We start from the raw sequence: 17,101 nt of genomic DNA, 5'->3' as shown, positions 1-17,101 counted from the left end.
ATAGGGTACTTATCTCCAAATAAGTACCCTTCTTTTTTTTCTTTTCACTGAAGCACCTGCAGCATATGGAGGTTCTTAAGCTAGGGGCTGAATCAGAGCTACAACTGCTGGCCTACACCACAGCCACAGCCACAGCCACGTGGGATCTGAGCTGCATCTGCGACCTACACCACAGCTTGCGGCAACACCGGATCCTTAACCCACCCAGTGAGGCCAGGGATTGAACCTGCATCCTCACGGACATTGTATTGGGTTCTTAACCTGCTGAGCCACAACAGGAACTCCCTCCAAATAGGTTTTGAAAGATGATAGAGCAGATGTGCCTGCCTTCATAGAAAGAAGCAGCTCCGTGGTACTCAACTGAATGAACAGAGCAAATTCCAATGTGTTATCATCGAGCCTCAAACTCTCCCAAGCCAGAATCACAGTGGATTCTCACTGAATTGTTCTGGAGCAAGGCCCAGGCACTGGTATTTAAAAACAAACTGAAAGCAAACAAAGAAATAAAGGGTTTTTTTCTCATATGCAGCGCAAGGCAGAGAACTGCTGATAATTACGAGGGCTGTTTTGCCCCGACTCTAGCAGGCACTGATCTAAGCCCTGTGTGTGTATTAACTCACCGAATCCTCACAGCCACCCCATTTTAAAGGCGAGAAAAGTGAGGCACAGAGAGGTTAAGAAGCTTGCTCATGATCACACAGCTAGTGGATGGGGGATGTAGGATGTGAACCCAAGCAGAGTGGTTCCAAAAATCGAGCAGAACTCCACACAGTGGGGCAGGAAGGAGAACAGAACTGAGGAATTTTCACTTTGAGTCTGCAAGGGAGGGACCCAGGAATTATCAGCCAGGTTTTGGGAACCTAGAGTAGCGGGTTCCCACCTCCCAGATAAAAATGCCCAGGGGATGCTTTAACGCAGAGATTCCTGAACTATCTTCCCTGGAGATTCTGATTCCTGGGTCTGGGCGGGGCCAAGAATCCATATGTGTCACCACAGGGCGTGGCCCTGTGCAGCCACAGGGGACCAAGGTGGCCCACAGCTCTGCTGTCCACAGCCTGAGATTCTGCCGAACGTTCCGGGGACTCCGGGTTTTTTTTTTGTTTGTTTGTTTGTTTTGTCTTTTTGCCATTTCTAGGGCCGCTCCCACGGGTATGGAGGTTCCCAGGCTAGGGGTCGAATCAGAGCTGTAGCCACCAGCCTACACCACAGCCACCCAGCAACGCTGGATCCGAGCCTCGTCTGGGACCAACACCGAAGCTCACGGCAACACTGGATCCTTAACCCACTGAGCAAGGCCAGGGATCGAACGCACCACCTCATGGTTCATAGTCGGATTCGTTAACCACTGAGCCACGACCGGAACTCCTGTATTTTGAAAGGTGGACACTGCAAAGGGTTCTGGGAGCTCAGAGCCCCGCAGACCTGTGATTTCACCTCCCCCACCCGCTCCTCACTGCGCAGCCATCTCTCCCACCAGCCCCCCAGGCCCTAGGGCCCCTCCCAGGACGCTGCCGCGCTGTGCCCTCACCCTCCAGCCCTGATTCTGCTCCTGGCTCCGACGGTACAAAGGCAGGTTGGTGCTTCCCAGTCTGTACCCTCCCCGCCAACGTCCAGGGTGACGGGAAGGCCCCGGAAGGGAGGCCACCAGATACCAAGTGTAGGCCTTCTAGGGGAAGTTAGCTCAAAGAGGGGACATCGTGGAGGAGGGCAGTAAATGGGGGTGGGCACAAGAAGCAGTTGAGGGGGAGGGGGGTGACCACGGGAGCTGAGGCCATGATCTTAGTTACACAACAGAATCAGCCCCAGAAAAACCGTAAAACACTGATGCCCCCCCCCCTCGTTCGGTTGGCCTGGGATGGGGCCCAGATACTTGTCCTGTAAGACGTTCCCCAGTGAGTCCAACCACCTACCAAGGTCAAGGCCTGCAGGAGCTGCAAGAGCGTTTCCGTGGATGGTTTAGGGCCTGAGGGTACTCTGTGCACTTGGACTGGGACATTCGGAGCTGGAAGCCCCCTGGCTGTTCTCAGGGCCACTCCCTCCTGTCTTCTGCACAGGAAGAAACAGGTGCCGGAGGACGGAGGCAGGACGAGGACCTTGCCCGGTCTCTGCCCCAGGCGCTGCGCTCCAAAAATCCCGAAATCCCTGCCGGACGCCGTAGAGGCGGGGCGAGCGCAGGGCCGACTCGAAACCCCAGGCGTTCCGGCTGTTTTACTTTGTCAGGGATCTGGGGCGCAGGTGCTCCGGGTTGTGGACCGTGGGGCTGAGCCCCGCCGGGAGCGGCCGGCGCCGAGCGCGGCCAACGCTAGGTGGCGCCGGAGGGCCGGACCCGCCACGCTCCCGGGAGTCCTGGGGACCCTTGGGGATTTCGGGCCGGGGTCCCACGGCGCGGTGGGGTCCCACTGCGCATCGGCCCTTGTGTGGTCCAGCCCCTCGCCTCTTTGGCAGGATGTCGGGAGGATTACGCGTAAGAACTTCTCAGAACCTAGCACTTGCCCGGCCCCTGGAGAAAAGGTGTGACACGCTACCCCACTTCCGTCTTGCCTTCCCTCCCCGGGGGGCCCTGCTGTTTCTTGGATGAGCTGCTCATCTCTGCTGGCAATCTGGAAGATTCTTCAAAGTCTTCCTGCGCAATGCGTGCCACGGAGGATTGTCGATTAGCCATCCGTCAATCAAATATCACCTTTTCAAAGAAAGGAAGATTTAGCTGAACAAAGTCAAACGCTTTTGTGCGCTGAAGCGGTGGGAGAGGACCATCACAACGAGGACCCTGAGACACTGTAAAATCCCGACTCCAAAAGGATTCTGGGAGTCCCCGCCGTGGCTCAGTGGTTGACGAATCCCTCTAGGAACCATGAAGTTGCGTGTTCGATGCCTGGCCTCACTCAGTGGGTTAAGGATCCGGTGTTGCCGTGAGCTGTGGTGTAGGTTGCAGACGCGGCTCGGATCCTGCATTGCTGTGGCTCTGGCGTAAGCTGGGGGCTACAGCTCCGATTCGACGCCTAGCCTGGGAACCTCCATATGCTACAGGAGCAGCCCTAGAAATGGCAAAAAAGCAGAGAGAGAGAGAAAAAAAAAAAGGATTCCGTTTTGTTCAGAGTTGTTTTCATGTCGAGTGCTTTATACATTGTATAGCAATTTTAGAACCAGGGACCCACTGCTGAGGTTGCTCTTAACAGTCACCCTCCCCAACGTAGAACATCCCAGAAAACTCAACAGCCAAACACATTTGAAAAAAGCTGCTGTCCTGCAGTTCTGAATACTTAAAACATTTCTTTTTGAGAAACTCGAGTTAGCTTTTGAAAAACTGTCTTTCCCATGGTACCAGTTGTTTCTTTGTCTCCCTCCCCATTTCATTTTAGAAATTTCTTCAGCTAACACTTATTTGCCAGTCTGAGTTCCCTTTGTGGCGCAGCGGTTAACCAACCGGACTAGGATCCATGAGGATGAGGGTTGGATCCTTGGCCTCACTCAGTGGGTTAAGGATCTGGCATTGCTGTGGCTGAGGTGTAGGCCGGCAGCTGTAGCTCCGATTTGACCCCTAGCCTGGGAACCTCCATATGCCTCAGGTGTGGCCCTAAAAAGCAAAATAAACAAACAAACAAAAAATACTTGTTTGCCAGTCTGTCAGACCATGAAACATGCAAACAAAAAATAATAAACAGTAGGGAAACGCCCCCACTCCTAGCCATCCTCCAAACTCACCACTCACCATCTAATGGGGAGAAAAACGTTTTGTAAATAACATCAGCGCCATATGCTCAGGGATTTTATGGATGTGTGTGTGTTTAGGGACAGGATAACGGGGCAGTTCATTCATGTTTAAACTTTGTATTATGAAAAACTTCAGAAACACAGTAGAAGGAATATTATAATGAAGCTTCTCTATCTGCCACCCAATTTACAGAATTATCAACATAGCACCAATCGTGTTTTGTCTGTGCCTCACCAACCTGATTTTTTTTACTGTGTATTATGTATAATTATATACCATGAAATCCACCCACTCTGAACCAATCTCACCGATGTTTAGTAAATTAATAATTGGGCGCCCATCACCACAATGAAATTTTAGAGCATCTCCCCTGTCCCCCAGATTTGCTTGGGATTGTTTGCAGTGAACACTTGTTCTCCTCCCTGGTCCTCACCAACCACTCACCTTTCTATTTGCCTTTGGTGGACATTTCATATTAGAGGCAGTCTGTGTGGTCTTTTGTGTCTGGCTTCTATCACTGAGCATGGTGTCTTCAAGGTTCCCCTATGTTGTAACAGTGTCAGCACTCCATTCCTCTTCCTGGCTGAATAATATTCCATCACATGGATGGGCCACATTTTACTTACCCATTATTAGCTGATGACACAAATGGGTTAGTTTCAGTTTTTAGCTTTTTTGAATAATGCAGCTATGAAGAGTCACATTCGAATCACTGTGTGGACAGATGTTTTCCTGTCTCTTTGCTAAGTATCTAGGGGTAGAATTACTGAATATTATGGTATGTTTATGCTTACTATTTTTAAAAACTCCCAAACTTCTTTTCCCAAAATGGCTGTACCATTTAATTTAATTTAATCAATTCATTTTATGACATATGGAAGCTCCTCCGCCAGGGATGGAATCCGAGCTGCAGCTGTGACAACGCTGGATCCTTAACCCACTGCTTGGGGCTGGGGGATTGAACCTGCACTGCCATAGAGACAACTCCAGATCCATTACTTGCTGCATCGTATTGGGAACTCTGGCTCTACCATTTTAAATTTCTATTAGCAATGTATAACAATTCCAGTTTCTCCACACCCTTGCCAACACTTGTAATTTCTTTTGATTATAGCCATTTTAGAGGATGTGAAGTGCTAGTTGTAGTTTTAATTTACATTTCCCTAATGAATGATAATGTTGAGCATCTTTTTATGTGCTTATTGGCCATTCGCAAATTTTTTTTTTTTAACAAAACATCTTTATTTATTTATTTATTTTTTTGTCTTTTGTTGTTGTTGTTGCTATTTCTTGGGCCGCTCCCGTGGCATATGGAGGTTCCCAGGCTAAGGGTTGAATCGGAGCTGTAGCCACCGGCCTACGCCAGAGCCACAGCAACGCGGGATCCAAGCCGCGTCTGCAACCTACACCACAGCTCACGGCAACGCCGGATCGTTAACCCACTGAGCAAGGGCAGGGACCGAACCCGCAACCTCATGGTTCCTAGTCGGATTCGTTAACCACTGCGCCACGACGGGAACTCCATTCGCAAATTTTTATTAAAATGGACATTCGGAGTTACTGCCCATTTTATTTTATTTTTTTTTCTTGTCTTTTTAGGGCTGCACCTGCAGCATATGGAGGTTCCCAGGCTAGGGGTCCAATTGGAGCTGCAGCCGCCAGCCAACACCACAGCCACAGCAACGTGGGATTGGAGCCATGTCTGCAACCTATACCACAGCTCATGGCAAGGCTGGATCCTTAACCCGCTGAGTGAGGTCAGAGATTGAACCCGAATCCTCGTGGATGCCAGTTGGGTTCGTTAACTGCTGAGCCACGATGGGAACTCCCCGTCCATTTAAAAAAAAATAAACCTTTGGAGTTCCCATGTGGCTCAGTGGGTTAAGAACCTAACATAGCGTCCATGAGGATTTGGGTTCTATCCCTGGCCTTGCTCAGTGGGTGAAGGATCTGGCCTTGCCATCAGCGGTGGCAGAGGTTGCTGCTGCGGTTCTGATTTGACCCCTAGCTTGGGAACGTCCATATGCTACAGGTATGGCCCTAAACAATAAAGTAAACTTTTAAATTTATTATAGTTTCAGACGTACAGAAAAAATGTGAAGAGAGTGCAGACTGTCCACATCCTTCACTAAGTTTCCCATTACTAACATCTGGTGTCGGTGTGGCACTCTCTCAATCAACTAACGTCCACACTTTGTACATCCTTAGTTTTTGCCCAAGGCCCTTTTTCTGTCCCAGGGTCCCATCAGATCACCACATGACCTTTAGCCGTCGTGTCTCTGCAGGCTCCCCTTGGCCGAGACAGTGTCTTAAGCTTTTCTTTTTTGTCTTTTTGCCATTTCTTGGGCCGCACCCGCAGCATATGGAGGTTCCCAGGCTAGGAGTCTAATCGGAGCTATAGCTGCTGGCCTACACCACAGCCACAGCAAGGCGGGATCCGAGCCGAGTCTGCAATCCACAGCACAGCTCATGGCAACACCGGATCCTTAACCCACTGAGAAAGGACAGGGATGGAACCCGCAACCTCATGGTTCCTAGTCGGATTCGTTAACCACTGAGCCACGACAGGAACGCCTCAGGCTTTTTTTTAACCCTGGCTTTGATAACCTTAGCAGGTTTGAGGCAGACTGGTATTTCTCAGCATGTCCCTGAACTGGGATTTGTCCAGTGTGTTTCTCATTCGATGGGGGTTATGGGTTTCTGAGTGGAAGGCCTCCAGGGTAGCGTGCCTGCTTAGTCTGTTCTGGCTGCCGTCACAAACACCAAGGCGGCCTCAACAACAGAAATGTCTGTTCTGGAGGCTGAAAGTTCAAGCTTAAGGGTCAGCAGGTGTGGTTTCTCCTGAGGTGTGCAGGGGGCCGTCCTCTCCCCATGTCCTCACACCGGTGTCTTGTGTGCCTCTCTCTATTCCCGTCTCCTCCAGTAAGGACACCCATCATACGGAGTGAGGGTCCATCACAATGACCTCATTTGACCTTTGTCCCCTCCTTCAAAGCCTGTCTCCAAATACCGTCCCATCCTGAGGTGCCGGGAGTAGGATGTCAACATCTGCGTTTGGAGGGCGGGGGACACAACTCAGCTCGTAAGGGAGCCCTTCTCATCCTATGGAGTGTCTGTGCCATTAACACAACTTACCACTGGGGACCGTCCCCTCCGCTGCCTGGCCAAGGCATGGGGTCAGGTTTCTCCTCTGTGAGTTCATTCCGTTCTTTCCTTTTCCCAAACTCGTGCTCTCTGAAGAGAAGTCACACCCACATTTAAGGAGTAGGGATTATGTTCTATAAAACTCTCAGAAGAGATACGGGGTACATCTTCATGACGTCAATTTTGTTTTTTTGTTTGTTTTCTGATTTTTTTTTCAGGGCTGTACCCACGGTACATGGAGGTTCCCAGGCTAGGGGTCCAATCGGAGCTACAGCTGCCGGCTACACCACAGCCACAGCAACCTGGGATCTGAGCCACATCTGCGACCTACACCACAGCTCTCAGTAACCCCAGATCCTGAACCACTGAGCGAGGCCAGGGATCGAACCCACAACCTCATGATTCCTAGTCAGATTCGTTTCCTCTATGCCACACTGGGAACTCTATGACTTCTTGGCAAGAGAATCTTAGCTAGGACAATAGAAGCACAAGCGACAGAAGAAAAACGCAGATATACTGGACTTCATCAAAATGAAAATCTTCTGTCTAGCAGTGGATATTATCAAGGTGAAAGGGCGACCTGTAGCGTGGGAGAAAATGTTTGCAAATTAACTATCTGGTAGGGGTCTAGTATCCAGAACATATAAGAACAGAAGATGGGCTTAAGATGGTGGAATAGAAGGACTGGAGCTCAACTTCTCTCATTAAAAACAGCAAAATTACAACCAAATGCTGAACAACCTTCAACCAAATGGACCGAAAACTTTCAAAAAGATATCCTATTCCAGAAGACAAAGAGGAGGCCATATCAAGAGGTAGGAGGGGCGATTATGTGATATAAGCAACCCTACACCTCCCGGGTGGGAAGCCCACAGACTGGAAAGTAACTGCATCACAGAGACTCACCTGCAGGAGTGAGAGTTGTGAGCCCCACATCAAATCCCCACGCCTGGGGATCCGGCACTGGGAGCAAGAGTCCCCGGAGCATCTGGCAATGAAGGCCAGTGGGGCTTGTGCACAGGAGCGCCACAGGATTGGGGGAAACGGAGACCCCATTCTTAAAAGGCACGCACAGACTTTCATGTGCACTGGGTCCCAGGCAAAGCAAAGGCTCCATGGGAATCTGGGTGGGAACTGACTTGGAGGATCTCCTGGGAAAACAGGGGGTGACTGTGGCGTCTTGTGGGGGAAGGACATTGGAGGCAAAGCTCTCAGGAATATTCAGCAGCTTCCTTTTTCTGGAGGTGGTCATTTTGGGAAAATCTGGCCCAACCCATCAGCACTGAGAAGCCCCAGGGCAAACAACAAGCCAGGTGGGATCACAGCCCCTGCCTAAAGACCCCCCCCAGGCACACAGCTTCCTCTAATCTACCCAGAGACAAAGCCCCATCCACCAGAGAGATAGGCATCAGCCCCACCCACCAGTGGGCAGGCACCAGCCCCTCCCATCAGGAAGCCTACACCAAGCCCCGAACCACCTTCAGTCACAAGGGGGGCAGACACCAGAAGCAAGAGAGGCTACAACCCTATTGTCTACAAAGAGGTCACCACACCAAAAACCTATAAAAATGAAAAGGCAGAGAACTCTAACTCTGATAAGGGAGAAAGAAAAAAAGCCAAAAAAACAGCTAAGTGATCTGGAGATTCTCAGCCTCCAGGAAAAAGACTTTAGACTGTTGATGCTGAAGATGATGCAAGTCATTGGAAATAAACTGGGGGAAAAGATGAATAACTTACAGGAAACACTGAGCAAAGAGATACAAGATATAAAACAAACAAGAAGAGATGCAAAATACAATAACTGAAATAAAACATTCACTAGAAGTGGCTAACAGCGGAATGCAGGAGGCAGAAGAAGGAGTAAGCAAGGTGGAGGACAGACTAGTGGAAATCACGGATGCAGAACAGAAAAGAGAAAAAAGATTGAAAAGAAATGAAGAGAGTCTCAGAGAACTCTGGGACAACGTGAAACGCACCAACATCCATATTATAGGGGTGCCAGAAGGAGAAGGGAGAGAGAAAGGGACAAAAAAAAAATATTCAAAGAGATAACAGCCAAAAACTTCCCTGACATGGGAGAGGAACCACTCACTCAAATCCAGGAAGCTCAATGAGTACCATATAAAATAAACCCAAGGAAGAATACACCGAGACACCTATTAATCAACTGACCAAAATTAAAGTCAAAGAGAAAACATTGAAAGCAGCTAGGGAAAGGAAGCAAATAACATACAAGGGAAACTTGATAAGGTTATCAGCAGATTTTTCCATAGAAACTGCAGGTCAGAAGGGAGTGGCATGATATACTTAATTCGATGAAAGGAAAAAACCTCCAACCAAGATTACCCAGCAAGACTCTCATTCAGATTTGAAGGAGAAATGAAAAGCTGTACAGAGAAGCAATAGTTAAGAGAATTCAGCACCACTAAACTAGCTTTACAGCAAATACTCAAGGAACTTTTCTAGGCAGAATATATAAGAACATAAGCACAAAAAGACAGGACTCTAGCTTTTACAAAGAAATACTGCAAAGAAGAACCCTGGCACAAGACATTTTATGTGTTTGAGCAGGTCTGAAGAATAAATTCCCCAAAGGGTGTGTGCTTTTCTAGTTTTGACTGCAATTGCCAAATTGCCATCCACTGAGGGTGAACCAGCTTAGATGCCCACTGGGATTTATTTCCAAACCTACCCTGAGATATGCCAGCACTGGCAAGAATGCTCAGTGCAGGGTTATTCATCAGCGCTCCAAACTGGAAACAGCCTGGACACTCTTAGCGGGAGGGTGGAAGAATAAACCCTAGTTTCCTCACACACCGGAATATTACAAAGCCATGAAAAAGGACAGAGTTCCTCTGCTATGCACGAGGTAGAGGATTCTCACAGGTGCGTCAGTACCTGGAAAAAAAAAAAAAAAACAGACACAAAGCAGTGTTTCCTGAGGGAGTCCAGCGAGATTAATCCACTGGGACACTGAAAGGAAGAAGCAATCTTCAATGACCGGTCAAAACAGTGGTTGGCTTTGGATGGTGGAGGTTTTGCACAGGCACAAGATTGTCCTTCAGCTGCTCAACATGCCCTCTCCCTTGAATAACTATGTAAAACTCACTGAGTCATGTGTGTTTCACTGAGGTTAAGGCTCGATAACAAGAAAAAAGCTTAAAAAAAAAAAAAGCTGGAGTTTCTATTGTGGCTCAGCAGGTTAAGAACCCAACTAGTATCCATAAGGATGCTTCCTTCCCTGGCCTCACTCAGTGGGTTAAGGATCCGGTGTTGAGGTGAACTGTTGCATAGGTCGCAGATGCTGCTCAGTGATCCGGTGTGGCTGTGGCGTAGGCCGGCAGCTACAGCTCCGATTCCACTCCTAGCCTGGGAACCTCCATATGCTGCAGGTGCGGCCCTAAAGAGACAAAATAGATTAAAAAAAAAAAAAAGCCAACACCAATGTGCCAACAGCATGGCCACACTGCAGGGAATCTCCTTGGAAAGAGGGGTCCAGCGGCAGACCCCGTCTCTGCATCCCATCCTGACTGGCTGTCGGTTCCAGGTGTCGGGAGGGGAGGCTGCTGTCCAGGGTCCTCTGGCAGCTCAGGGGTGCTGGGGTGGGGGTGGGGCTGCTGTCTCACCCACAGGCCCTTCCCCACCCTCCCCTGCCCAACCTTCTCTGCTCCAGCTGTGGAACAGCTGCCTGGTTATTTATAGCCTTGGGCTCCTTCCTCCTGCCTTCAGTTCTGCTCCTGAGCGGCTCTCCCCCCTCCCACCACAAGCTTTAACGTTTCTAGAACATTCCAGGTCCCACTGCTGGGTTAGGTGTTGCTCTCCCCTGCAGAGCTGATTCCTGCCTCACCTCTCCTAAGTGGCCTCAGCTCCAAGGGCTTTGGGACGCGGTGGGAGAGCTTATTTCTCACCAGACGCAGACCAGGCCTGGGTCTCAGGCACTCAGCTGCCAGGCCGTCTCTGGGTAAAGGAACATCCATGGGAGGCCAAGGGGGGTCTGGCCTGTTCCAGGGAAGCCCCACCATGGCCCCGGCCTCTCCTCGTCAGGATTTCCTGGGCCTCCAGACCAAAGAGGCTGCTGGCCTGTCCACCGCGCTGCTCCTGAGCCTGGGGCTCCCTTCCCCACATAGAGGGAGTTCCCGGCTGGCTCCAGGGCGGCCTAGGTAGGGGCTAGACCCTCACCACCCGCTCAGTCCTCTCCCCATGGGTGGTGGTGTCCTTCAGGGACCTCGATCTGTTCTCCAAGCCGTGTTAGGCCCAAGGGAGACTTGTTTCTTTTCTCAGAACACGTGGATGCCCCCACCCCACCCCAAAGCCCAAGGATGCTCAGTGGGCGCCTGCCAGCTGCGGGGGTGGGGCGGGGGACAAACCAACCACCCCTGCTGCCCTCCCCTCCCCCGAGGGAACCACTCCCCCTACAAAAGGGGTGACACTCCAGCTGTTCTGTGTCACCAGAGGCAGGACAGTTACTGCAGGAGACATGATCTAGAAATGGAATTTTAAAATCAAGCCCGCTTGAAAAGCTGCAGAAGCGGCGGCCAGCCTTCTGCTCTCTCCCCCTTTTCTCTTTTCTTTCTCCACCCCACCCCGTCTCTCTCTCCTTCCTTCCTTTTCTCCTTCCTCCCTCTTCCTCTCTTAGGAAAGCCAGGGGTCCCCTCTAGCTGGGGAGCAGGTGGGGAGGCCCCTGGGCTCTGGGTGGGGGGAGCTGAGTTGCCCCCCACCCCAGGCGGTGGGATCGCCGTAAGCTGAGCCGTGGGCCCAGGAGAGGAGAGTGTGCTCGGAGCAGAGGCAGCTCACCTTCTCTGCGGAGGGTTTTCGGCGGCCCACGAGCCGCTGATGACGGGATCCCCCCTCCACCGGCCTGTGCAGGGTGGGTGAAAGCCAAGGAACTGTTGGCAGAAACTCAAGAGCAAAATTAGCTTTCGTCCTTCCAGCCTGTGGCTGCCTGCCAACGTCTCCTTTCATTCTGGACGTTTGTGTCCAGTTTATTGCAAACCAAAGGGTGAGTAGACAGAAACAAAATGAGCGGGGAGCGGGGAGGCGTGTGTGGGAATCTGCTGTCAAGAGCACATAGGTGTGTGTGTGCCTTTCTCAGGGGTTCGAACCCAAGCTGGAGGCGGCCTTATTTTACCACCAGCCTTGGGTCCCCCGGTGGGCACGTGTCCTTGGGGGCGTGATGCGTGGGCATATGGCCACTCTGTGGCGAGGACCATCTTAAGCCACCACTGGGAACATGTGCAAGACAGGTGGGCACTAGATCCACAAGATAAGGGAGGACCCTAGTGAATTTCATGGGCATCACATTTTCATGTTTCTGTAAACTTACAAAGCCGTGAAATGAAATGGACTGCCTGACAACAGACCAGAGTGCGTAATTGAAAGGAAAAAAAAAAAAAAGTCCTCCAGAAAAAGGAATTGATGAATCGAAACTGTATCCTTTTAAAAATTGAGACCGACATCCTTCCTTGTTAACCTTTTGCTCCCAGATCCCCTGCGGTGTGAGAGTTCCTAATACAAGATACCTGTTTTCCAGAACATGACTTTTGGGGCCTTGGCCTCAGCAGTGCCAGCTGGGTTATCTGAAGCATCTCTGCAGGAGGTGATGGAGGAGGAAAGCCCACCTCTGACCCCAGGGGAAGGTTGAGAGGCCACCTGGGTGACACGCAGTGTCCGGAAGGTGGCAGATTCCAGGGCATGTAAAGAGATGCTACTTGGAGGGACGAGTTCTTATTTTCACACCAGCTGGATAAATGGAAAAAAGACATGAAGGATGCTTCTTCCATGGACCAAACAATGTAGCCACCTTGGCACTTGTTACTCTGCCCATCTGAACGCCTTTCTCCTGCCTCCCCTGCACACGGCTATGCCCCTGGGAAAGTATGACTCTTCTCTTTCGAAACAGGTCACCTGAATTTCAGAACGAAAAGAGCCTGGTCCCCTCCCAGGAGGAGCGCGGCTTCTCTTCGTACTGTGCTTGTGAACCAGCTCCGCACACCTGTTCATCCAGCTAAAAAAGTCCAGCTCAGAGTGAAGAGCTGCAGAGGTAACCCTCTGTGAAGGAAACTGACTCAAGTGGGAGGGAGATGATTGTTCCATGATCCCCCCCCCCATCACCCCCTCCACTGCCAGGCACCTCGGCTTGTGGGCTCCTTGTCTGGATATTCTTCCAACCCAGGGAACTGGCCGTCATGCTACCAAGTGCAAAGACGGGAAACTGGGCCAGCGAATAAACGCTTATTTTGGATCTGTACTATTGATCAAAGAAAAACCAACTCCAAAACACTGGAAAAAGTGAGCCCTTGTCTTCTCTTTTGGCTCAAAACAGTCCAAAGAAAACAAGGTTGGATTCCCTGCTGTCCGTGAGCTCAGCTCAGCGTTGAACAAACTCCATCGAAATCACAGAGAAAGCTCAGCCCGGCTGTGCCTCCCACCCGTGTTTCTCACCCTGAGGCCTCACTGTCCCTCTGGGCATCAGGAGGGACCCCGGGGCGAGGGCGCTTCCTTGCCCTCTTCCTCTACTGGCCTGACTGCACACATTCGCTGGAGGAGGGAGGCTACGGAACGTCCCTCCCAAGAGCGGCGTCCGAGGTCCGGAAGGCAGGTGGCCCTCTGTGTTCTGGACACTTTCACTCCAGCTAAGGGGAGCTGACAGTGGCCTGGTGGGAGGCAGGCTGGACACAGGCTGGAGCATCTTCCCCCCAGATGCCTGCATCTGGATTAAAATGTATCGACCGGCCTGGACGGCACGGTGAGCCCACACACCGTGAGCTCTGTGAATTGGCACTGCCTTCCAAAGAGGCTTCAGGGGTCTTGCAGATAAATGCACTTGCTGGGGGGTAACTTAGAGTAAGGACATTTTATAAATGAAATTGTGTCACGCCCACAAAAAATAAACAACAACATTTGAGTTAATGATACTGTATTTCGAATGATTTTCCCAGCTTTTCTCAATCTATAGGGTGACGTTTTCTCTGATACAGTAAAACAGCTTAATGTCCAATAGGTTACAAGGTCTGCAGTGATGGATGAAAGATGATGTGTTTTTATCTACATACAGATACAGCTTAACAGTTCACAGATACAATTCTTCCTGCTTTTTGGTTGTTGGCAGAACATACGCAGTTTCTTATATAATGTAATAAATTGACAATTAGGCTCCTTCCTTTCATCTGGAAGGAAAACGAGTTCCCCTCTCAGCACTGCTTTTACCTTCTGGAAAAGAGAGGACTGGAAAGTGTAGATGAGGAGATGGGTGGAAGGCAGAAAAGGGAGACCCACAAGCAGTTTCTAGAAAACAGGAGGATTAAAGAGAAAACTAGGAGTTCCCACTGTGGGGCAACAGGATCGCCAGTGTCTCTGGAGTGTTGGGATATAGGTTTGATTCCGGGCCCAGGAAAATGGGTTAAGGATCTGATCCCTGGCCCGGGAACTCCATTTGCCACAGGTGGCCAAAAAAATAAAATAAAATAAAATAAAGAAAGAAAAAGAAAAAGACGGAAAACTATCCATGCTTCTGGAACAGAAAAAGGATTTACACTCCTCTGTGCCTTCCTTCTTCCTGACACCACAAGCAAAGTGCAACGTGAAAGAATTGTGGTTCTAGGATGGTGCATGCACACCCCACAGCTTGGCCCAACAAAACGCGGCAGGAGCACATCACTGTTGCCCCTTCGGGGTGACTCAACAGTGTCAGCAAGGAAAATGCACTCTGGGGACCTGTTGGGACCAAGCTGTTGGGATGGATGGGGCGCTGCTGCTGGGTTCAGCTACAGCGCAGCTCAGGAGCCTCGCAGAACTGGGTTTGGTGTGGGAAGTGCATGGCGGAGACGGTGCACGCGAACTGGATCATCTCGGGGACGGCCGCATCCTACAGGGCTAGCTGTACTAAGTCTTGACATCAACACAGGGTTTCCTCGAGGATGTTAAGGCTTTGGGTTTTTCACTGGTGCTCATCGGGGTGTTGTTGGTGCTTAGGTTGAATGCAGGAGCATGAAGAGGGTGTGCCTGGAGGCCCCGCCTGGCACACCCCGCCCAATGGCTTATGGCACGGTGGCACCGGAGGGGCTGGGCCCTGCTGCATTGGGTCACTGAACGCTGGAGACCCCACTTGACCAACACCCACTTTTCGGGGGGGGGGGGCTTCCAGCTAGTCCTCTGCTCTCCTGACCTCCCCCAAGTCCAAGGACAGCGTTGGGGACCCCAGGACAGTTGGGACTGGCGGGGTCTTGGGTTGAGTTCCATGCTGGTCTGTGCGTCTGGCTCGCTGCGGCCTGGACCAGCCAGATGAGGATGCTCTTTGTCAGCCTGCATCAGGCCCGACGTCCCAGCTTGTCACTCTGGCAGCTTCTTGGGGGGTAACACCGGAAAGGACTTGCAGATGATTTTCTAAAGTGTGGTGGGTGCCACAGGCTTGCCCAGAACCTGGTGGTAGGTTATGGTGAGAGGTTTGGGGCACCTCAAGCTGGGCCAGTGCATGAGGCACAGGCCAGAAAAAGGGTCACGAGCTGAACATGAAAGGCATCGCAGCTCACCAAGAAGCCCAAGAGGCAGTGGGAGAGCTGGCGTCCACGTCCAGCTGGGAGGCCACCTTGCCTTCCTGCATTTTAGTGAGAAGAGGAAGGCGCGTCTCCCCCGGGTCCAGACAGCTCACCTGCCAGAGGGCATCCACTGGGCTGTTGCTGTGGAAACAGATGAACACTCTTTTGGAGTCCCGGTAACACCCAGCGGCCAGTTCACAAGAACACAACGGGTTTTCTCTCAAAGCGTGCCAGTCTGAGCCTATTGTAATTCCGCCAACAAAACGGACAGTGGCAGAAGACGAGGAAATTTAGAAATGAGAGGCTGAAGGGCCTGAAAGCAGCCACTGTACTGGCTACAAAGGAAACGTGACTGAAGAATTTGGATCACTGTCCATGTGATTCATGCAATTCATTTTTTTCTCATTTGAGATGTTTTAGGCAAAAGGATGCTTTTATCCTAAATTATCTGGATAACCGCTTCGCATCTCTTCCCCCCCGCCCCCCGAATAATTTTACCATATCTATCCTCTTAGATTTGGATTTTAATTAAGTTCCTGAAAGTTCATATAAATCACCTTCTTCCATATTAAAACAATAACCCACCAACCCGATCCAAAAGCCCTCTGGGTATCACAGTGGATTTAGGAACTTCAGCCGTCTCTGCAAGTCCTTGACTGAAGTTTTTAGAAAGCACAACTTGTCATGCAATAGAACTAGGAGACCAAGACATTTAGCCATGTTCTTTGGTGCTCAATGAACACTCTAGACCCATCTGCGATGCCGTCTGAGGTCTTTACGCTCGAGGAAGAGGTGCCATCATTGGGAGACATCGAAATCACCAAAGAGAAGGTCCATGGATCCCCCCCACCCGTATTACAAGACTTGCATCTCAAAAGCGAACTACTGGCTACCTCTGTCCCTTGGAAATGTCGACAGTCGGGTTTTTGCCCAAGATCTCCAGGTTGGGGTGGAAACTGCCAATTACGTTCTATGATATTTCAAGTTAAGTGGCCAAGTAACGTTATGGGTTTTTTTTCCCCTCAAATGCGTCCCTGAAATACTGGAGATGGACAGCTACGGAAGAGCATCTTAAAAACGACCTAACATTAAACATAATAAAAAAATTGACTGTATAAGTTGGGGGAAAAGCCCCAGATCTTGGGTTAAAGGTACATGATCTAGTTCTGTTCCATGAGCAGGACGCACAGGACACCAACGTGATCTGTGTTTTATGTGGCTCTTTCTGAAGGCACCGACGCGTCCACATGTTGCCTCGATTCCCTTATGGTCTTGGTTGGCAGGTGGACACAAGTCCATATGGACACTGGAATACGTTTTAAAATGTCTCCATTCTAAGCAGACACTAGACAAGAACTTAAACATTCCACACACAATTCAAGCAGCCCGTCTTACAAAAAGGAGGGGCGGGGGAGGGGGGAAGAAGGTCACTTGCTGACCTACTAATCTCGCCACTTAAATGCACAGTGTCCCCCCCACCACCTGGATTCTTATCTTGCCAACACTTTTCCTTGTCTTTGCAACACTTTTCTTGCAAAGGAAGCGGGAGGCGGACACGAGCTGGTCTGGATGGGCAGCACGCGCCGGCTTCCGGCTGCATGGCTGGGACTCCCCGGACATGACCAGCTGAAGGGGGTTGAGCTGCTCAGCCTCCCTGAACAGGAGCTTTCAAATCTGTTGTACAGAAGAAACACCTCTGCCTCCAGAGAGG

Source organism: Sus scrofa, chromosome 3, assembly GCF_054392235.1.
Source record: "Sus scrofa isolate SSC_HxYL_T2T_F1_AM1 chromosome 3, Sscrofa_HxYL_maternal_Yorkshire_Landrace_v2.0, whole genome shotgun sequence".
Lineage (NCBI taxonomy): Eukaryota > Metazoa > Chordata > Mammalia > Artiodactyla > Suidae > Sus > Sus scrofa.
This window is presented reverse-complemented; position numbering follows the sequence as displayed.